We start from the raw sequence: 24,118 nt of genomic DNA on the forward strand, positions 1-24,118 counted from the left end.
TTTTAATAAGGCCCCCAGTGATTTGTGTGCATGTTAGAATTCAAAAAGCACTGCCTTAGAAGAGGTACCAGAAAGTGAAATTACTAGGTCTCTGGAAATAAATGTGGCTTTGGCACATATGACCCATACAGGGTATTTTTCTATCTGTGGGGTGCTAGTCCCAATGGGAGAATTTGGAGGCAAATAGGAAGTTAGTTCAAGGGTATAAAATCACAAAGCAGAGGGATGAAGGGATGCGCTTACACTTGATTTCAGCTAGCCAAGGGAATTATTCTCAGTAATACTGCAGTGGTTGTAGGGCAGATGGAGTGTACTCACAGCTTCAGGATTAAGTTTGGGCCAAATGGACAATCTTGAGGAAGTCCTAAGATCAGGTGACTATGCAGATTCCGATTTCTCTGGGAAGAGTCAGCCATAGTCTGTATCAATTCATAGGCTCTAAGGGAAGGGGTCTGGGCTTTCAGAGGGAGATTTTTGTGTGATAAAGCTAACAAATAGGGGCTGCTGCAAATGTTCAATGCAATTAGGTCTCAAATTTACCATCCTAGCATTCTATAAACCCACATTCTATAAATCCACAATAGCAACTAACCACAAATATCTCTCTCAGTGAGTGGGGAATGCTTGTATGACATGATAAGATATAAAATCTAGAATATGCACTGTGGCCACAAAACAGTGGAAGGACTCTTCATAACGCTCATAATTCAATAATACTGAAAGAATATACACTAAAATATTGGTAATATTATGGTTTCAGGAATATGAGTGATTTTTATCCTCCTCCTCCTTTTCTATTTTTCTGAAGTTTAAATAAAAAGTATATGTTTCTTTAAATATAAATAAATATATTCGTATATGTAATACGTTTAATAGTAAGCTTACTTTTTTTAAACACACATATTATGAGTCTGAATCAAGAAAATGGGGATGCTTTTTGTAGATATGAGAAAGGTAAAGGAGGGAATTTGGGGTTTTCCTATCTTAATGAGAACAAACATGAGAAAATGACTTTAGGAGATACTTATAGAAAAAGAAAAAAATTCAGGAGATACTAAGAAGGAGTCAAGAATGATCTCACAATTTCAAACTGGTCAGTTGAAAAGATAACAAAACTAATAACTGCTAACATGAATTGAATAATTGCTAACATTAATTGAGACCTACCATATTCAGGATAGTATTTCACTTTACATGAATTAGTTCACTTATTGATGAGTAATGATGATGGAGATGATGGTTATAGGAGTCAGAAATATTCCAAAATTTATAGATGATAGCCATGTATATCTATCTCTGGTTCCAAAATCTTAAATTTTTTTCCTGTTAACTATCTTATAGCATCAACTATTTTACTTTTCATTTTATTTTTTGTAATTTTCAGGTTTTGGTTTCTACTTCTTTCCTGAAGTATAATACATTAGTTTCTTAATTGTGATATTTTCGTACTTAAGTTGCTTCTGTTTCTCTAGTGATAAAGTTGTATTTATTAGACATTTTACAGGGTAAAATTCTATTATGCTATTGCATTTTACTTAATGTAGCTAAGAGTTTCATGCAGAAATTGTTGCTTCTCTTTGTTAAAAGTTATTTTAATGATTATCACATTCCCTTAATTTTGTCCCATGGACTTTTTTTTTCTTGTATGCATGCATCATTGATTTTTTTATGCAAATAAATGGGATAATTAGGTTAATAGACAAGACATTTGCAAGTAAACTTTTAAGAGATGTATTTAGTTGCACATTAAACATGGGTGCATAAATACTTGACTTTTTTTCATGAGAGTTGACTTTCAGTGTCTCTTTTAGAAGGGCACTCTTCAGATCCCTTCTTATCTCCGTGACTCTATGATAGATACAGTGCAAGCTGTTAAGTGTTTTAGTGTATCTAGTAATACAGACATTGACTAAAGAACTTTATACCCTGACACCCACTTGACAAGACATTCTGCTTTAAGTTGTATGGTTAAGGTCCAAATACTCATCTTATTCCAAGCCAGTTCATTTTTCTAGTTTATCTAGGTTTAGGAAACCAAGAGTGTCATTTTCCTTTCCTCTTTACTATCTGTCTTCAGTAACTCTCCAACGGAGTAATTAGAGTTCTTGTTAGTAAAAACTGGAAGATTCTTTCTCTTCCTAGTGATGCCATCTGCTAAACAGAATGTTTTCCTGTAAGAGAGGAAAGTAGTTTCTTCTAATACTCTGGAATGGGGGGAAACCGTTACTTTGTGACTATCACATTCAAGTGTCTAATAGAAAAATCATAGAGAAGAATAACTTTTGAAATGGAAAATAGGTCTGATTATTTAGGAGAAGGGTGAAACTGACATTTGGGAAACATCATTTTATGGGAAGTAGATGAATCTGTATCTCGATATGAATTTAATTCCTGCTACAATTAACTGGATAGAATACTAGTTATGGCAATCTCAAATCATAACAATGCTCACAATTTTAAATGAATATATATCTTTAGAATACTGAATAGAGATGTTGAGGGAAATAATGATTTGTTAAGAGCAACATGATATTATATAATGGAATATATATTCCACAGTAGTTAAAATCTTGGGCTCTGAGGTTAAACAGAATTCAGTTAAGATCTTGACTTCGTTTCTTATCAGCAAACTGCTTTAATTTTCTAAACCTCAATTTTGTTTTATTTAAAGTGTGAATGATAATACATAACTTGTAGAGCTAATGCAAGAAACTGTTCCCTCAGTGGAAATGTATAATATTTATGGAAGATAGAATTGATAAGAATAGAATTGGGAATAGAATTGATAAGAGAAAATAAAATAGCTCTTCCAAAAAAAAAAAAAAAGAAAGAAAAAGACATGAAAACACTATGTCTTACATGAGTAAAAGAGGATATTCATAAAATTACTAAACCTGGAGTGAGAAGAAAAAGATCTGGAGGGGAAACTAGACAGTCAGGTCAGTGGGTTAAAGAAAGGCAATCAGATCACCTGGATTAATGAGGACATCCCATCCCTCCACTCCATCCCTTCACACTAACCTGCAGTGACAGCTGAGCTGGACCACAGATTTACAACCCAGAGCTGCACTGGAAAACAAGAAAACATCTTGTCTGGAGAGGGCTCCTATAGCAAGCTGGGGGAACAGTGAGAGAAGCAGAGCACAGTAAGTGAATGGTAAAAGTGGTAAATGGGAAGAATTTAACTAGAGAACAACAACAAAAAAAGTGTCTCTGTTCTGGAGAACAGCGTACTCACCACCCCACACTGAATAATGGAGCCTGGTCAGAAGCCTACCTACCACTTCACATTCACCTTTTCAAAAGACACTGTATAAACATGGTAAACCAAGAAATAGAAGCAGGTTATTTAGTTACATATATTACAGCAGTATGTCGTATGTGTAGCGTTCCATCTTTTGAATTGCTTTTTTATATTTGGAGCATTCTCACTTTTTTATTCCTCATAGTCACCCCAGTAGAAACAAGAAACCCAATTCCCCAGCCTTCCTGGCAGCCAGGATGCTAAAACGTGACTTAATTTCCACCTTGTACTTAACACCAACATGAGACATGGATTCCGAAGAAGGAAAGACAAGGAAACAATCTGCTTGGCAGAGGACAAGGGAGAGCTAAAGAACTTTTAGTAGCAGTAGAGGCAGATGCCCCAGTGTCAGCTGTGCCACTGACCCAAGGACTAGGGATTTATCTGATTAACCTGCAACTCGGCCAGTGAGACAGTTTTGGAGTTGTTCCTCCCTGGATAACTTCAGCTGATTCTTGGGCCCTCCTGGGGATTATGTGTACTAATTTGAATTTTTAAAATGTATTTTCTAAATAAAGTAAAGAATGTGTTCTGTTGCTTTCATCAATGAACCCTACATGGTATAGTAATAGACCTCAGAGGAACTGGGAACAGGAGCTTGGTTATCATGTCATAGGATGGGACTCTGGTAGTCTGTAACACTCAGTGGCAAATTGGAATCTCTGAAGTCATGTCTGCAGGGCATGAAGAATGACAGGACTGTGACATGTGCTAGCTATGTCTAACTGGAAATAAATTAGCAAGAGTAAAACTTTAAAATCTCAGTGTAAAGTATAGTTAAAAATCGGTGTTGCAGTGACCCTACCATTATATTGTTTGCACAGAAGATCTGCATAAGAACAACAACAAAAAAAAATCAAAGCCAGATTATTGATTGGGAAAGAATGAGGAGCTGATGACTAGAATGGGAACGTTTGGGCAGATTAGTCAGAATAACCACAATTCCTGGGCCAATCTTGCCTTCCTTATCAGCAGAAGCAGTCTCTCTTCCTCTGTCTTATGAAATTGTTCTTGACTTTACTGAAAATCTTATGGTAGGAGAAACAGCCTGGTAAGAGAAACAACTCTGCGATTTCTCCTAATGTGCTATCCAACCACACCTCATTGCTTCCAATTCAAGCATGCCCCAAGGAGTCAATTACTGAGTCAAACCTGGGCAATGGCTGGGACAAGAGCAGACAGGCAAATATTTCACTGATCTTTACTATCAAACAGTCTGTGTAATGTATGTGGGAATGCTTCTTAGGCTGCTCATTCTCCCTCAGTTGGTTGGGGAAAGAGAAGCATAGCATCTGGCTGGGCTGGACTTAGCAGCATGGGATCCCAGACTCCCTTCAGCTGCTCAGGCAGCTGAGAGTGCTTCAGCTTCCTCAGATTGTGCTGCATCCTAGATCCAGTAGAGGCCTGTAACAAATGATGATGAAGGGCCATTTGTACCTTGAAATAATTCACAGGAAGGATTTTGACAGTGGCGAAATATAGACATATTGGAGTAACCCACTCCTCAATTCCTTCTCTATATCCTTTACTAAAGCAGTGAATAAAACATTGGTGTTGAGTGGCAGACAGTGATAGGAATTCTCTGTAGGTCAGGGGTGATAGTGAGAATGAAGATCTAGAGATGGGATCAGTCCAGGAGAATCTGGGCAATTTTTAAACACAGATTTTGAAATTCATCCTTCTGTAGCTGCTTCCTTTCCCCTCTAATATTCCAGTCATTTTGTCAGCTTGCACCTCTGTCGCCTGAAGCTTGAAATCAATAAAAATGTAGCTTTCTGCCACTCTGAGATGTCTAGTTTGGATAGTGCCATAGGCAAAAAGCTGCAAACATGCAGATCTCACGCAGGGCAACTGTCTGCCAAGGGTGGCCTTATTTCCAGTTTTAGTCTTAATTTTGGTTGTTTACAGTGCCCTCAAATAACTATTTTTTTTAACATTTTATACAGATTTTGTGGGGATTATCTGCAAGTACTACTGTTGTATAAAAATTTAATCCAAAATTTAACAGCTTAAAGCAACACTTTTTATTGTGCTCATTGAGTCTTAGTTCAAGAATGAAGACAAAGCATAGTAGTTATGACTTGTCATCTGTACCATGACTTTCTAAATACAAGATCATGTCATCTAAGAGTAGAAATGTTTTGCTTTTTCCTCTCCAATCTAGATACCCTTTCCTTCTTTTTCTTGCCTATTTTCCCTGGCAAGAACCTCTAGGATAGTGTGTAGACTAGAATAGAAATGCTCAGAATAGACGTCCCTGTCTTATTCGTGATCTTTGAGGGAAAGCCTTACTATTTCACCATTAAGTGTGATGTTAGCTGTGGGGATTACAGTCAATATTTATTCTACCAATTCTGTTATTTGTTCCAGTTATGAGTCAGTTTTGAATGATTTATTTTTTCCTCATGGGTGGTATAATTTTGTTTCTTTAATGTCTCATAATTTTTGTTTGGATGCCAGACATTGTAAATTTTACTTTTTTGGGTGCTGGATAATTTTCTAAAAATTCTCTTGAGCTTTGTTCTGAGACAGCTCATTTACACAGAAAGATTGGAGTCCCATCAGATCTTGCTTTTTCAGCTTTGTTTGAATTTAGTCTAGGGCTATTTTTTTCCGCATTACCAAGACAAGACCTTTCTGGGTATCGTATTCAGTGCCCAGTGAATTACAAAGTTTTCTAGCCTGGTTGGTGGGAATAGGCACTCTTTCCACTCCTCTTTGTGTTTCAGCTCTTATTGCTAGTGGTTCCTTTTATGGCCTTGCATGGTTTTCTTATATACATGTAAGCAGCTAAATATATAAGGCATACTTTATGAAGATTTCTAGAGTTCTATCTTTGCAGCTCTCTCCTTTCCAGTGTCCTGTCCTGCAAATTCTAGCTGTCTTGGCCTTTCCAGTCTTCCAGGAGTATGTCTCCTCAACTGTGTGTGTCACTTGCTGGTCTTCATTTGTTAACTCCCTTCCCTGCATTTCAGCCTAGAAACCCTTCCAGGCAGGAAGCGAGGACGAGTGCAGGGCTCATCTCAATTTTTTCTTATCTCTTAGGGATGACTGTCCTTCAGTGCTTAATGTCCAATGTCTTGAAAAATGTTGTTACATATATTTTGTCTATTTTTTATTTGATTCAGGGAGGAGGATAAAGTTGGAACCTTTTACTCCATCTTGGCCAGAAGCAGTTGTCTTTTATGCACATTGAAGTTTGAGAATCATAATTATGTGGATTTGGGGGCCTCAGAGCTCTGGTTTGAGTTGTGAGCCTGCCACTCAGTCACTGATGCTCTTAGGCAAGTTACTGAATCAGTCTGTGCCTCAGTTTTCTCATCTGTAAAATGAAATGGCAGTACCTACTTTGGGAGTTTGTTGAGTTTTAGGTGAGAGGAAGTCAATGAAAAGAAGCTTTTATTATACTCTATACTATTTTCTATTGTTTAAATTTTTAATGTCGAAAGTTAATGCATGTATTAGAATACAATTTTAGAATAAAGTTTTAAAAACCTTTAAAAGCTAGTTCTGTACTTAGTTGCTAGCAATATAGAAGTCAACAGGCAACATTCTCCATCTTCCCTAATTCTACACAACATGCAATTGGCAACACATCTTTAATGGTCGTAGACTGTTGTCATAATATGATAAGTAATATAGATTATTTATAAATATTTAAAATAATAATTTAGAAATATTGTTCACTAAGGTAATGGAAGTGAATATTTCTTAATTTTAATTGTTCTGGCTCTATCTGGCAGTTTATATAAACAGTAATATAAAAAACAGTATTGAATTTATGTAGCGTTAAATTTCTCAGATGGGCAACGCATGAATGTAGTCCCTAAGAATTACTTTAAATTCATTTAATTTCTTCAAAACAAAAAAGGCATGAATAATTAAATGAAAATATGTTTATTTTGAATTATATAGAGGTATAAAGCATATAATAAATCTTTTCTGCAAATGACCCAAATTTAAAAATAAACTAGTTTTCTTTGAAGTTTTAAGGCAAAATTTACTCTACCATATGCTTATAATATCATTCTGGGGGCAGAAAAAATTAATCTTAACATGTACTAACTTGCCATTTCTTACTATTTTGGTAAAACTTTTGATTTAAAGTAGTGAATTAATTCAATTCAAGCATAATCCTGTGTTACAACAGATTTAATCAGTAGCATTGTATACATTTTAATTTTCTGCTTTCTTAGCTTAAGATTGGAATGTCAATAGTGACATGCTAGGAGGATGTGATAATGACTTACAAACCATCTTACAAATATGTAACAATAAAGTGTTATAAAAATAAAGACTCATTTTTATACTTTGAGACACACAAATTATCCCACTCCTGTTATCAGGAATTAGCCAAATAAGTGTATTAGCAAACAGATGCTTGGTTAATAATGAGAACAAGGCTACCCTTTGAAGAACTATTCCTTAGAAATATTATGACACATGATGAGCTCATGTTGTATATATTACGAAAATCTTTCTGACTGCCGTACCCAGTGTTATGGTATTAATTTCTTAGAAAGAAATACTGTTCTTATGTTTTCCTCTAAGTGAGATATTGACTATTTCCCACAAAAGAAGTATACTTTTACTTCTATTCTTTTACTCCGTGTGACATAATATTCAGAAATACTTCAGCATCAAACGCAAAAAGTCGGGAACATTTTATTTTTCGCCACTTATTCTGACTAAATATCTGATGAGATCCTTCTGTTTCTCATAAGCTGGGAAGTAGGACTGTGGGGCTTGCTGTGAAAGGATGACAAGTGAGTTTCCACGAGCCCATTTGTGCTGTATGATGGCTGTGGTCCCCTGTAGGAGTTGCTTGGCTGAGAAGATGAAAATATGGTCAAACATAGAAAGTTGCTGGATCCTGGAGATCAAAGTGCAATCTTCCGTGTGACTTGCATGCCTACATTAGAGTATCTGGTAATTTGTCTTCTATCCTGGACCTCTGGGTACTTGCGGTAGGAGTTTGGGAGAGGGCATGAGCAAGAAAATGATATGGTGCTGTGCGTGTGTGACTTTTGTAGTAATTTACATTAAATCCATTTCTGTCTAAAATACATTTTCCTGTGGTTCATTTGTGATAGCAAGAGACGTCTGTGTAAATGAATGGCATGGTACATGTGACTTAGTGATGTCGATTGCCCGACAATGTATAATTGAACAATATTACGACTGTCTGAACACCTGGAGCAGCACTCCCTTACACGTAGTCTAACCAATCAGTTGTCCTTATAACAATCTCAGTGATTTCTCTGGCTCTTTTTTCTTAGGTTAAATCAGGAAACTTGGTTCTATAAAAGAAAAAATGTATGTGACATAGATGTACAATTTAAAACAAAACCAAAGAGCCTACATATTTGTGACTAATGAAGCCCTTCCTGACCCTCTAGCGTAGGCAGACAGATCAACGTGATGCAGCAATGCAGCACATTTGCCTTCAAAATTTGTGTTTTTCTCCCCTAAAAAATAGGCAGCTAGACAAATGTCCAGTTAACCTATGTTATGCTCCAAACCTGTTGATGAAACTTCTCTCACTCCTTTAGAAATATTACTGCATGAAGAATCCTTTACATGCTCCAGATTTAGCATTTTTAACTTGATAGGTAAGTTTGTAGCCCAAATGAAAAAGGGCAAGAAAAATTACCTTTGCGTTACATCCTGAAGGGATCCAAGTTTAATCCTGGCCTCCTAATAAAACCTGTAATAGAAAAACTGAGCTATACCATAAGTTTCTTGTAGAATCCATCATCCAAATAAGACTTTTTTTTTTTTCTGCTTTTGCTTCATTCCTGTGCTGAATGTCTTGGTTCAGAGACAGATTGTGTCTACTGTAATAGATTTATAACATAGTAATATGAATAGATGCTCTAGTGATGTCTGTTATCTTTGATTTTAGATTTATGCATTAGCTCCAATATTTTAAAGTGATTTTTTTTCTTTCTCTCCTAAGAGACAAATGATCAGTGCTAACCCATCACAGACAACTAGAGACACCAGTGGTCTCCCATAATAAATTGGAAGGGGTCCCAGATGCCTGATGAAACACTCTCATTCTTTCTAAGAAGTAGTCATAGCCACAGGCTAGAGAAAAATCTTTACTTTTTCAGCCTATATCTCTGCTACTAAAGTATGTTGTGGGCATAATGAGTCTGTTTCTAATAACCAAAGGGGTACTGAGTCTGTTTCTAATAAGCATAGTTCTAGAATAAAGCAAGAGCCAAATAAAATGCCAAATGAAATTATAATTACGATGAAACACCTTTCTAAATGAAGGTGGATTGGATCATTTAGAAGCAAGCTTTGAACACTTTACAATTTTTAAACTCTTCAGATTCTACCAGAGATTTGAACTCTTCACTCATGACTGGCTTGCAGCCTGGCAGTTTTGTACCCAAAGGTGTGCAACCTTTCAGGTGCAAGTTGCAAATTAAAATTGTGGTTTGAGAAATAAGAGGTGTGTTTATAGTAAACAGGTGGCTGCTGTTCAAAAGAGAATTGCTGGGGACTCTTTTATGACCATTCTGATGTTGGGACATATTAAGTGGAGCTTGTCACTTTTCCATCTGCTGTAGACAACTGCTAGAGGCGGAACCCATTTAGGAGGTGGTACGCACCATGCAGCTGCTCCACCGTGTCTCATAAATAAATAACCCAATCATGGCCTCAGTCTGTTTTATTAAGCCCAGTTTGTGAGGATTGGGTTATTGTTCTCTTAGGCAGTTGTCCACAATGTATGACTTTCAAAGAATTTTTTGGATATGATTCTTTAAAGATTAACTTGATGTTAACAGAAAAATTGTGAGTTGCATTTTGGGTTTATATTTGTTTGATTATACTTCATCTAAATGAGTAGGCTTGATAAAAAGCGCTTCCTTGGGAAATATAATGCCCATTTGTCATGCAGGAACTCTGCTCACTTGCTTTAATCTCCCCTTGGACACACTTAAAGAGTTTTTATCTCTAAAAGAAGCAGTTTGGTAGAATGTTCTGTTCTCTGCATACATCATTCAACTCATTTACTTATTGCTATATTACTTTGTGATTCACAGATAAAAGAACATTAAAACAGAGGTACTATTTAGAAGTTTTTGTCTTTTTTTCCCAGTTTGATGCTTTATCAAATGAGATAGTACTGAAAAAACAAACAAAAAAAGTATCTCTTTTTGTAGATATCAAACTATTTTATTTAACTTTTAACAGTTTGCAAATCCTGACTGTTTTGCTCTGAACCACATGTCTTGCTATAATAAGCTTGGTGATTGAGGATTTTTTTTCCCCTCACTGGGTCTGGATTACATTCAAATCATTGTATAGATTAAATGACATTTAGTACATATGATTTGTCTATGAAATCCTTAATGTTAGAAATTTTGACTTTTCTTGGCAGAATGTTCTCATCTGTCATGATGTCATTGGCTGATAAAACACATAAAACCACCAAGTCTAGTAATGTCTTTGGGTTTCCAATACGTTTGGTAGCAAAAGGATTCTAGTCTCTGTGTACTTTTGAGGCTCACAGTATGTATCAGGCAAAGAGAGGTTTATTTGTCACCAGGAAAACATTGAGGAACTCATGAAGCATGCGATGTCTAACTGGGTCAGAAATTAAATAGTGTAAGTGGTTTTGAGTAGCCTTTCAAAGTCACCCATGAGTCTTTCCCCTTCATTCCCACCATATATAACTGTCAAAATACAGTATGTGTTTAGGAAAGATACATGTTTTGGTAGAGTAGACAAATGTCTGATCCTTTCCAGAAATTATGAATCTGAAAAATGCTTATCAAGCTAATTAAGCCAATACATTCAATTCAGAAAAGCAGAACAAAATGTTTAATAGTTTGATAGCTTGCTGAATTCTGAATAAGATGAAATAAGCCATGTATTTGAGAGACTAGAGTTGAAAACTGAAAGATCTTTGGGAGTTGAGGCGAACATTGGTAGATAGAACTTTAAAGCTCTGCCATTTCATCATTTGCTGTTTAACAATTGAGAGATCTAAGCATGTCTTTAACAGACAGCTTTTATAAATGATGATCTTTGCTTTGTTATTCTTTGAAGCAAATTGCTGAACTATTGGCTTTACACCCTACATCCCAGAATTAGTTTCCTCCTATGTTTGATAGTTTTATCATCATTTAAATTGCATGCACATCTCTAAATGGTTTTAAGACTGTAAATAGTTACAGTATCATAGCTGCATTGAATTTCAAAATAGTATTGTAGTTTTTGAGCAATTGCTAAAAATGTTATACTTGTATCCCCTTTTTTAATGTATTTACATGATGCTGACTTTCCTCTGATTTTTTTCCTCCACATTTTTGATGTTTTGAAGTGAGAACTAAAAAATTTGACAAAACAAGTGGTATTTTAATCTCATTTCAAGTTTAAGTTTATGAGAGTGAAAATGATAAAGAATAGATTTGGATTAAGCAACTGTCTATGTAGAAGATGTCAAATAGCAAAATTTGGTTATCTGGACATGAACTTTGAGTATTTATAAAATGATAAATATATGGCAAGAGTTAGAGATACATTCTATTGTGAAGAAGTTGTTAGAGCAGGCAGGTAGCTAGATATGAGCAGAGAAAGGGGGACATCTGCCCGCTCTTTGCTTAAGAGCATACTGCCTATCCCTTAATAAATCCTTGCTTTGCTTTCTTACTCTCCGCGTCTTGTATCTGAATTCTTTCTGTGACAAGACGAGAACCTCTCGACCCCACCAAAGTCACTTTGTAAAAATCTTACACCTACTTTGCAGAACACAGAACAATTGGTAGGGCTGTGCCTAGTAATTTTCAAGAACACACTATAAAGAATTTAGTCTCAGATCATTTGAGAAAGCATGAAATTTTAACAAAAGGAAATGAATATGATGTATTTAGTAACAGTAATACATGTTGAGATGAGAGTTTATGGTATCTTGTTATAGCAGCCTGAGCTAACTAAAACAATTACGTATTGTCCTCCCACAAACAAGATTATAAATTACGTTGGGCCAAGGATTTTTGTTGCTTAAGACCTAAGGAAGCTTTTTATTGTTCTTCATATTTCACAAACCTCAGTTCTTTTTAGAGCTTTTGATTTCCAGACACTTTTACAAAATTCTAACCATTGTTTTATATGTCTTTGATTTTTTGGTTTATATTCATCTGTATGTAACAAAGTCTAATTTAAAAGGAAGATCTTGATGCACTTTGGTTTCTTTACATACTTTTTTTTTTCTCACTGGAATTATATGAAATTGTAAATATTATGCTTTTGAATAGCTTCTCATTTGCCTTGAGCTGACTAACTATGGAAATCTTTTCTTCTGAAGACAACTTTCTGGTCTGAGTTACGTATCTAAACATATCTTTCCTCACTTAGGCAAATTCCAAGGTCTCCCAACATACTTAGCATTTATATTTTAACAAAAAGTTCTTATTAGCTTAAATTAAGTATGAAAGAGAAGTTCCCTTCATGTTTCCACTAACCAAAAATGAAATCTTCTCAAAGCTGGGCAGACATCCCTCATGCGCTTGGTTTTAGAAGAGTCGGGTATTCGGGAGTATTCTGAATGTCTGAAGTCAGCCATCAGCATGATATTTTCCCTGTTTCGTGAACTATATTAGAAAAGCATTAAGCTTCTCCTCCATCTAGCTAGGTGGTCTCTAGTATCATCTCACAACACTACCGTTCATCACGGTCCTTCATTCGGAACCTGTCTGCTACAGATCTGCACGTATTTGTATCTCCCAGCCCTGCTTCTTCTAGGACAGATTCTTTTAAAAAATTATTTTATCCTTTTGCTGGCATATCATAATCATGATTTCATGAGGGAGACTTTTAGCCCTGATGATACTGATTTGGGAATGTTTGAAGGAAGAAATTGAATAAATATGAGCGAAGAGAACATTTTCTTCCCTCTGCACAAGTTTTGTTCAGTGACCAAAAAACGGGTGGGTTGAAAGAGAAGAAAGAAAGGGAAAAAGAGAGAAACTGCTCCTGTCTCCCCCACGATCAGTAATATACATACACACATGTGGTTCTTGTAAATCATGTTAATTGACAGCTAGAGGTGAGAATTCCTTGATTTTAAGTTGAGATTGTGGAACACTGTGTAATCACAGGAAAATTATCGTGCATATATTATGTCTTAGTAGCATTAAATAAGTTATAATAACTAATATTTATTGTGTAATGTGTACAGCCCTCCCTGGGTATCCACAGGGATTGATTCCACGACCCCCTGCGGATAACAAAGTCCACAGATGGCCAGTCAAGTTCCTTACGTAAAAAAGCATAGTATTTGCATAAACCTACACACATTCTAAATTATCTCTAGATTACTTATAATACCTAATATGATGTAAATGCTATGCAAATATTTGTAAATACAATGTAAATGCTATGTAAATAGTTGGCTCAGCAAATCCAAGTTTCACTTTTTGTAACTTTCTGAAACATTTTTTTCTGAATATTTTCCATCTGCCATTGGTTGAATCCATGAGTGCCAAACTCACAGATGCAGAGGGCCAACTGTGTATGTCAGAAGCATCACATGCACAGCTTCATTTCATAGTTAAAACATTGTATAGACAATATTATTAGTACCCCCTGCCTCCAGTTCAGATGTGATAAAACTGAGGCCCAGCAAAGTTAAATTACTTGCCCTGAAGTTCTGTACTTAGTAAGAGGTAGAGACAAATCCTAACCTACATTATTTGATTTCAGAGCCCATATGCTTAAATGCTCTAAGTGCAACTCCACTTTGTGAGTGTGAATAGTGGAGAGCCTGTCACGTATGCAGTAGGGCACCATCTCCAACCTGAATGTGTTCATGGATCACCTGGGGATCATGTTAAAATGCAAACCCATAGACCACACTTTGGCCAACGAGAATGGGGGTCAGAGCATTGTGATGAATGCCTAGAAGATAGTGCTGAGGTCCTCATGCTGATTTGGGCACTGGCTCACCCCCATATTAACCAAGCTCTAGGACTTCTGCTCCTTGGTGAAAAAGAAACATACACCATGTGTGGTATCTGTTCAGAATATATGTTGTGTTCTGTACATTGTACTAGACAGTAGAGATTAAAAAGTCAGGTAATTCATTGTCTCTGTCTTACAGGAGCTTCCTACCCAGCTGACTCTGAATGAGGTATACAGTTTCTCCTCTGATTGGGGTGGGTAAGTACTGTTTCAGTGTTGGTGAACTGAATGTTGCCCAGTGAATTTGAGGGGGAGCCCACAGCTGATCGTGTTCCCTCATAGCTATGATGACAGCATTTCTAGGTGATACAGGTCCTCCCTCTTGTCAGTTACTATTCTCCAGCATTACATGCACTCTCCATGATTACAAATATTTCCTCCCTCCACGCAAATGTCCCTAAATTTTGCAAAATACAGCCATACACAGCATTCTTGACGTATTAATTGTACTGTTGATAAATGAAAGTGTTACTGCTCTCCATATATTTAAATTTTTCTCCCAATTTATAGGATGTACTGGCTAAAATAAGAATGAAGTTTTCATGTATCTGTTACAAACTTCAGATATACTCTGAGCTGTTTTAAAACTTACGCTGTTTTCAAATTTGTATTCTGGACTCGTGTTGGCTACCGATTCTTCCCTCTAGCTCACATTAATTAGGCTACAGAGACGAATAAGGCAGCGAGTGAATCAGGACGACTAGCATCATGTGTAGTAGAATAGCAAATCAGTAACTATCAGAATGAGTACAGAGTTATAAATTCAAACTGGATTGTAAAACAGCTGCAAAAGACCAATTAGAAACAAAAGTCTGAATTAAGGTGGTTAAAAAATAGTTCAAGTATTTCCTATCTGGTTTCTGTACAAATGAGAATGAAATATTTGTATGTCATGGGTAGCTTCATAATGCTGGCAGCAAAATCACTTGTTCTAGCAGGTGCTGGGAAAAATCTATGGCTTCATAGGGTTCAGAACTTAGATTATAAATACAGTAATCAAATGAGCTTCAGAGAAATGTATAGCACACGTGAACTGAAGTTTGTTATCACTCTTATGGGGTATTTACTTATTTATTATCTTATTTATTATTGATTCATTCATTTATTCATTTTTGCTCATGGGAAAACTCAAATCAACATACACAGTAACCTTGTAAGGATTTCAAGTGAGAAGACAAAGGTATAGATATTTAGGTATATTTTATAAATAGCCACACAGCTCTTCTTACTCTAATATCTAGAAGTACATCCCTCACAGACTTAGGTTGGATTTCCTATCCTATGGGCTCTCTGTCAGTATTGTCACAGGTAGATAATAAATGATGGCTAAGTTGAATTAGGCTATCTCTTACTCACATCTCACTTTCTAGTAGACCACAGTCTATTTTCCGCAGTCATACTTTCCAGTAGATCTCATTAAAGAAATTGTTGTTCTGGAGAAGCTTAACATGTTTACCCACCTCCCCAGGCTCTTGTACAAGTGTGATGATACAAATTTTGTGTGTGTACTTTGTATGCACACATACACAAAATTTCTGTGACACCTGAAGTTGGCACAAATTCAAGATAAATAACATCTTAACCATGTTTGAAAGCTTGACTTTTATGTGCCCATCAGGTAACAGAAGATAGATGTTATTATAGAGGAAATTTTCATTACAGGAAAAATGCATGCTATTTGACAGACAGTTCATTTTATGCTTTTCACACAGAGATTATATCCCAAGATTCATGTTTCAAAGTCATCAAAAAAAATGAGGAATGCATTTTATATTTCTTACTGGAAATAATAATAGTGATTAGCTCATTTTTGAGAAAATGTGATAAAAATATTACTGACTATCAAAACTCTTTAAAAGCACAAGATTTGCAATGATGTTAAATATATGTTTTTCATATGAATGAGTATGGAAATACAGATTCATTTGATAGGTACAATTTAAAACTGGAGTACTTTGATAAAACATTCAGACATCTGTATCCTCAAAATGATTCCCTTTATATGAATTTATTTTTTATATGACTTTATGATAACAATTAAATTTCAATTCTTGACAAAGCAAATGATACAGATCTTAAGGAATAAGTATCTTCAGTCATTATTAGCAATGGTTGTATACATGCTTCAGAAGAGAAATCTTGTTGGTACAAAATTAAGAGTTTGATTTATATAACCTCATCAGAGATTATGAGGGTTAACCCCCACTTCAAGATTTTAGAAATAATATATAGAAAATAATTCAGAGTTTCCTTTGAAAGTAGCAGGGTAGTATTGACAGTTCTACATAACAAACCACAGACCAAAAAATTCTTAAACAAATACTTTAAAATGGAAGTGAAGTTTCTTAAGTGCAGTTTCATAAAGGGGACATTTTCCTAAAAAGCCTTTTTGACCAGATTAAGAATCTCCTTCATTTACTCTGGTGAATACTTTTCAGTAAAATGAGAGAGATTTTATTTAAAAAAAAATTAAATCATTTGCATGATTGAGTTTTGATTTTCACAGTGCTACTTACGGATTTGGGGTTATATATATGTGTGTGTATACATATTTTTTTGACTTACTCGAAAGCCAGTAGAGTATTTTACCATTCAGGTTCATTAAAAACTGGGTTAATTTCTAAAAATTAGGACTGCAAGTATGTTCTGCAGTGTGTGTGTGTATGTGTGACTGCTTCTCCTGGCATATCAGCATCATTCTTCCGAATCAGCTTTCTCTGTGTCTGGAAACAGAAGATGACAGTTCCTACAGCAGGTGTTTCATAATTTGTCCAGAGGGGACTGAATCTCCATCCTATTGGTGTTTGAGACAATTCATGAGAGGACTTGATTGTCCTGACTTGGCTAATAGCCTTTTTGACTGCTGCTCTGTGTTCTGGACTAGGGGCCTGCCTTGGCTCAGATTCTCCACCCTCACTCTGGATCGATCAATGTTGGTAGAGAGAGACAGGGCTATATTTTAATGAAGTGCCAGTAAAGGAATGGTGTGCTGGAAGACCAAATACAAATAATAATAAAAATAGATTTCATATAAGTTATACATACTATGAGAATGTTAACCTTTGTATAGTGCATTTGTTATAAATTTTGCCACAGTTTTCTTCTGCTTTTTATATGGCAGTGTAATATGCAATAATTTTACATGTTATATAGTTTATACATTTTTTCTTTGAAACTATAATTTTAGAAGATTTCCTCTCCAAGAAAGAGAAAAAATATACTTTTCTCTTACTTGTTTTTTTAATTTAATATTGGAATTGATTTCAGTATAAGGTATGGGATCATGCGCTAACTCTATCATTTTATATTCTCTAATCATTAACCAATATCCTAACACTATGAATGGGCAGTTATTCTGGTTTTACTGATTTGAAATGTTGTTTTGTTATTCCAGTAAATACTTACACCTCAGGCTATTTCTATATTTTCTCATCTCTTCCATTTATATATTTATCATTGTGCCATTTCAAATTTGTTTAATTTCTAAAAGTTGTAATAATTTAAATATCTTACAGTTTTATTTTGTAATATTGTTGCTATCATGTATTCATTCACCAGATGAATTTAGAATTATTTTGTCATGCTCTAAAATACTCTTGTTGAAATTTTTATTGGAATTTAAGCATACATATTTGCAAGTTGTTGTATAGCAAATCAGGGTTAGTATAATTGAGTTTCTAATCAATAATGCAATAGGCAAATCCTTTCATTCAAATTTTTTTATGATGTTTAGTCAAGAGTAGTATGTTTGGCTCCACTTTTATATGTTATGCCTTTCATTTTCTTGTCTATTTTATTTTCTGTATTTTATTTATATTTCATTGCTTTTTACATTTTGTTTTATTGATAATGTTTTGTCTCTTTTCTGTCTAGTAATTTGAAAAGTACATAGCCCAATGCAATTTCAAAAATTTAAAAATACTTTAAAAATAATATACCTTTTTGAGAACAGTTTTAGATTCAGAGCTAAATTGAGTGGAAAGTACAGCGAGTTTCCACATATCCCCTGTCTCCACATGTATGACCTCCTGCACCACAGTGGTGCATTTGTTACAGTGGATGAGCATCCATTAACACGTCATTATCATCTGAAGTCACTAAAGATCATTCTTGGTGGTGTAAATTCTATAGGTTTTGACAAACATTTCATGACAATGAAATATTATTCAGATAGAAATGATCTACCAAGTCATGAAAAGACAGAGGAAACTTAAATGGACATCACTAAGTGCAAGTAGACAATCTGAAAAGGCTACATACTGTATGATCCCACCTATACAGCATTTTGGAAGAGGCAAAACAATGGAGACAGTAAAAAGGTCAGTGGTTGCTAGGGGTTGGCATGATGAAGAGAGATGAACAGGCAGAGCACAGAGGAGTTTTAGAGCAATGAGTATCTGTATGATAACAGTGTTGGATACATGGCATTACACATTTGTCACAACCTGTGTTAATTTGTAATTACATTTTTGTTTTAAAAACCACTTGAAAGTTTTCTGCAATCATTGCTGTCATGAATGTAACTAGGAGGCTCCCGGCAGATGTAATTTAACTCAGCTATTGTGTGATTTCTTTCAGTAGCTCCAAGGCGGACTCAGTAGCTATTCCCCCAACAGCAGACAAATCTCATCCCTAACAAGGGAATCTGTTCTCAGCAGTGAATCAGGGCACAAGGGTCTAATCAGCTCAGATGGGTCTTCTTTCTTTTTCTAGAAATGGCTCAGTTTTTAAAGACTTTGTGAGGCAGTCAAGGCTGTGTTAACACTGACATCCAAAATATTCTCTTGCTGCTTATTTCATGAAGAAATTTTGAGACTTAATTGCCCTAATAAAATCATAGAATGGTCTGTACGACTGATTCATTATATAAGACATCAATTTTTAACTCTGTCCCTCTTCCCCTGCTCTATCTTATCTGCAGTACTCATCGCACATTATTTTAAGGACCATCATTCTTCATGGCAGTTTACCACCACTTCTCTGCACTGTGCATCTAATAATCTGGTGGGCATGGAGGGCGTACACTGTGCATTGAGTGTCAAGATAAAAATTCATACTAAAGTGTAACAGGGAATTATAGCTGTGGTCAAAGATCTCTTAAGAGGATCCCAGTGTATAATCCAGGTTTCAGTGACAGGACTCTCTGCCCCTTAAATATTTGATATTCACAATCCAAATCTCTGATTTCAGAGCTTGCTTTATCAAGTTTTCCTCTTCTATTTGATTCTGCAATCACACAGATTGTCTGTTTCCACTTTAGAGCCAACAGGAATGCAAAATTGTCCTCTGTCATTGGGCTTCTTTATTAGGCATAACAATAGTTTTTGTTATTTTTTTCTGAAGATTTAGGGGTTTTGGGGGAAGAGAGTCAAGTCTACCCATACATGGCCTTTGGGGCAACTTATAAAATATCTCTTACTTTTGCCCTTGGTCTGGGAGCCCGATCCCACTTGCCCATCATCCTTCTTAACATCTCATGCTCTTTATATGGTACCTGCCTCTCAGTGCACAGCCCAAGAGGAAGGTGACTTCATGCCTTCTTCCAGGGGCTGCTTTTGTGGGAGATTAATCCTATCAGTTTTGCCTATTTTTCAGAGTCCTTCAAGGAATTATAGTGAATTCTTGGGTAAATGTTTTCCATTTCATATAAAAGCAATCAACTTTGAAAAAATTTTAATTCTTCTCACTTGTGAAACCAAATATTTCAGTATAGATCCATTTCATAGTTGCAGAATCTGTTGCAGTGGCACTTAAAATTTGGAAATGCGTGTACTAAAACTTTTGCCATCAGCAGCTTAACGTATGTTTTTGCTCCTGGAAATCAAGATTGAAGAGCTAATATTTTATTTCTTGGGTGGAAATCTGTTTATATTAGCCATTGAAGGATATGTCAGATAAAGCATACAAGCTTTCATTTGACACAGTTTTAAAGCACTCATGTCATGCATCATTTTTGTGTTTTTTAAAGCTTTTATTTAATTATACATTAAAATCATAGTTGATTTGACAAGTAGTTGTCTGTCTAATATAAGATTTAAAATATACTGTGAAAATCAGAATAAAATATATTTAGGAGTACATTTTAATAAAACATATTGAATCAAATTTCATGGTGACTGTACAGTGTATCTTTTGGCCCATTTCTAGAACAGATTTATATATAGACGGCAGTTGTCTGAAGACAAGAGTTATGATTGTACTCTAAAATTTACTTTACTACAAACATAAACCCTAGAAAATTTTTATAACATATTTTCCCCAATTGGTTTTCAGTATGAACTGTGCATTTTGAAAATACCATGACTATTTTAAAGTTAATAAAGGAGTGAAAAGAAAGATTTACATCTCCCAATTATGGCTTGTCATATAGATCCTCCACATTTGTAAATGGACTCTGGTACTTAAGAATGTGAATTTTATCTAAATTATCTTTTTTGTTGTTATCAACATTTTGCATTATATTTTATCTTTCGTTTAGATATTCTTGTTAGTGAGCACCTACTGTGTGTCAGGCTCTGTTCTAGGTGCTGGGACTTAGCAAGACCAGAACAAGATCCTGTCCTCCTGGAGTTCACTTTCTAGTGCAAAAGGCAGATAATAAACATGAAACAAAGTAACACAGGGCATATTAGATGGTGTTATGTACATGGGGAAAAAATAAAGCATGCAAAGGGAAACAGAAGGGAGCCTAGCTTGGCTTGGATGAGGAGACTGATGTTATTTTTATATTGAGTTGTCAAGATTTTATATAAAGTTGTCACTGTGATGGAATGATATTAAACATAAAGTAAATAAGGAAATAAACCAATTAGATTATATGGGAGAGGCATATACCCAAAAGGCCTTGGGCAGGACTCTGCTTGCCATTTTTAGGACCAGTAAAGGAGTCATTATGGCTGGAGCAGAGTGAGTGGAGTGGGATGAGAGGACATAAGAGTAGAACTGAGGAGGGGGCATGTGCAGTCAGGGTGCATGCCATGGGGTCGGTGGTAAGGACATTGGCTTACCCTGAGTGACGTGGAAAAACAATAGAAAGTTTCCAAATACAAGAGTAGTATCTTTTCTATTATTTAAAATAATCACTCTGACTACTGTGCAGGACACAAAGCTGAAGCAAGGAAAGCAGAATGGATGTTGTGATAATCCAGGATAAAATGGTGTTAGCCTAGCCCACAGTAGTAATGATGAAAGTGAGGAAATGGTCAGATTCTGGATTTATGGAAGTATGACTGCCATAGTTAGCTGATGGTTTGGCTATGGCTGTGAGAGTGAAAAATAGCCCATTTTTGTTTAGACAGCTGAAAGAATGAAATTGCTATTAACTGGTGTAGGGAAGACTGTAAGCAGAGCAAGTCTGAAGGTGTAAATCAAAAGTTTGTTTTCGGACATGAAGACTTTGAGGTGTCTCTTAGATTCCAAATGGAGATGTACAGATAAATCTAGAATCCAGGAGTGAAGTCCGGGGCATAGATGAAATTTTTGGGATCATAAGTATGCAGTTGTTACTTAATGTCTTGAATCATGTTGAGTTCATTTAGACTCTAAAGTGAGTACAGATAGAGATTACTAAGAACTAACTTCTAGGGAACTTCAACATTTAGAAGTGGATAAACCAGGTAAGGATACTGAGAATACACAGCCAGTGAGGCAGATAGAAGAATAAAGATGGGACGCTTTTCAGAAGCCTCATGAGTGAGTGCTTTGAGGAAGTGAAAGTGATCAACTTTATCAGTTGCCTTAAGAGGTAAAGGAAGATTATGACTGAGAGCTGGTCATTAGCTTTTGTAAACCAGAGGTCAGTGATGACTATAAAAAGAAGTTATTTGGTGGAATGATTGAAGGAAAATATGATTAGATACTGATGAAGAGAGAATAGAGAGGAGTAAGAGATTTGGGGTATAGGCAGAAATTTTGCTATAGAAGGGGACCGAGGCAAGAGATGAGAGTGCACAAGGAGGAGCTCAGAAATTTGGATTTGAATGATTGAGAGCAAACAATATTTTAAGTGAGGTTTTTAAATTTTCTAAGTAAAGGAACGTAAGTTAATATAAAATATTGGCCCACAGCAGAATTATAGCCAAGTAGTCTTTAGGTAATGTGAACTCTTTGTGTATTTTCAAAGATTGAATTGAAGAAAGATTATTTCAGATAAAGAACAGTAGATAGAAGGTAGGAGAAGTATATTCAATTTCAAGTTATATCGTTTCTTTTCCTTTTGTAGTATAAGCTCTACGAGGGTAGACATCCTACCTGTTTTGTTTATTGTTGTCTCCCTAGTGCTGAGACCTGTACTGGGCCTGTCGTGGATAGGTGCTCATTATTTATTTAGAGTGTGTGAACGAGTGGTTGAGTGAATGAATGAATGAGTTTGATTCTCCCTGTGTGAGAAATGGAAAATTAAAAAAAAAAATCCATGTGATGGAGAACATTTTAGAAGGTAGTCATATGATGAGTTTATCTTAAAATACTGAGTTAAGGAAATACCTGCTTTCCCTATGGGAGGAGCATGGCCTGAGTATCAGGGGCTGAGTTCTGGGACGACAAGTTGTAGTGGAAGAACACTGGACTTAGATGCCAACGTTAATCACTCCAAGAACTATAGAAACTTGGCAAGTTTGTGAAAATTGTCTACTGCTTTTCCTACTCTGTAAAATAAAGGGTTGGATGAAATCATTTGTAAGATCTTATCTAGTTCTGTATTTCCGTATTTTATAATTTTATTCTTCACTTGGTGCTCTGTACCTATCATTTGAGTTTGTGTCAGTCATTTAACAAACACCAGGGATGCAAAGTTGTAATCTTTGAAAAAACCAAAGTGGCAAAATCTCTTTGATTTCCTCCTTCTAAAATGCTATGGTGTCTCTTTCAAAAGCACAGAAGAATTAACAGAAACATGCAGCAGCCTTTACACCTTTCATTGAGATACGGTGATGCGACACCTACTGTGCATCTTTGACTTCTTGCACCACGACAGGAGATGTATTATCAATCAAACTCAGTCACTTTGGGTAAATCTTACTTTAGGAAAACTTCAACCACTCTTCCCAGTAGTAAACCAAGTCCCTAGGGCCTTATCTATTGTTCTGGTAACAAGGAAGTAGATTAGATCTTTGAGGCCTTCCGTTGTTTCTCATCCTAATTTTGTGGTGCTGGCTTCTTTTCTAACTATAAAGGCTGAGGTGTGGCTGGTCCAACCTGACCTTTAAATTGAGCTCGTCTTTGCTGCAAGGGACTCTGGCCCTTGCCATTCCCATGTGCCTCGTTCTCCTCTGCTGACCCCAGGCTTTTCCAGGTCATCTCAGCACTTCCAGTCACTTGAGAGGGGATGAACATTCCTGTATACAGAGGGCTGGTTTCTGTGAGGCTGCATACAGGCCAATCTCCAAGGAATCTTCTTGAACGCTTGATTTTCTGCACCTTTTTGGTAAACCTGTTGGATATAAAGCTCTTTTGAAAATCTGACTTCTCTGAAAGTCTTCGGTCTTCTAAGTATTCACCTTTGGAAATGAGGAAATAGTCACATGTTTCTTGAACTTCTTGAACCCCGCCTAAGTATTTTTGCCACCTTTCTCTCTCAGGACTTTGAGTTCAAGGGAATGGGGTAGTTAGGAAATTTGCACCTGATTTCTTGCTCTCCAGGCTTTTCCCTGCCAGTTCCTTTTCCAGTCCCAGGAGGTATCTTGCCTTTCTCTCTCTCTGTTAGCAACCATTCTAAAGTTTACCCTTATCATTCTATTCTATTGTTAAAGCCTCTTATTTCCTTTTTTATTTTATGCTTAATATCATCCTATCAGGGTGACAACTTAATATAAAATCTTGACAACTCAATATAAA

General features: G+C 35.8%; 1 long non-coding RNA gene across 3 annotated transcripts in view; it reads left to right on the forward strand.

Moving 5' to 3' along the window:
- LOC116149175 (uncharacterized) overlaps positions 1–24,118 on the forward strand; it is an 859,611-nt gene that overhangs the window by 417,172 nt on the left and 418,321 nt on the right. For all 3 annotated transcript variants that reach the window (XR_010377352.1, XR_010377351.1, XR_010377353.1), the window contains one exon: positions 14,424–14,482. This is a non-coding gene — a long non-coding RNA (uncharacterized LOC116149175). The remainder of the gene's footprint in view (positions 1–14,423; positions 14,483–24,118) is intronic.

This window comes from Camelus dromedarius, chromosome 22 (assembly GCF_036321535.1).
Source record: "Camelus dromedarius isolate mCamDro1 chromosome 22, mCamDro1.pat, whole genome shotgun sequence".
Taxonomy (NCBI): Eukaryota; Metazoa; Chordata; class Mammalia; order Artiodactyla; family Camelidae; genus Camelus; species Camelus dromedarius.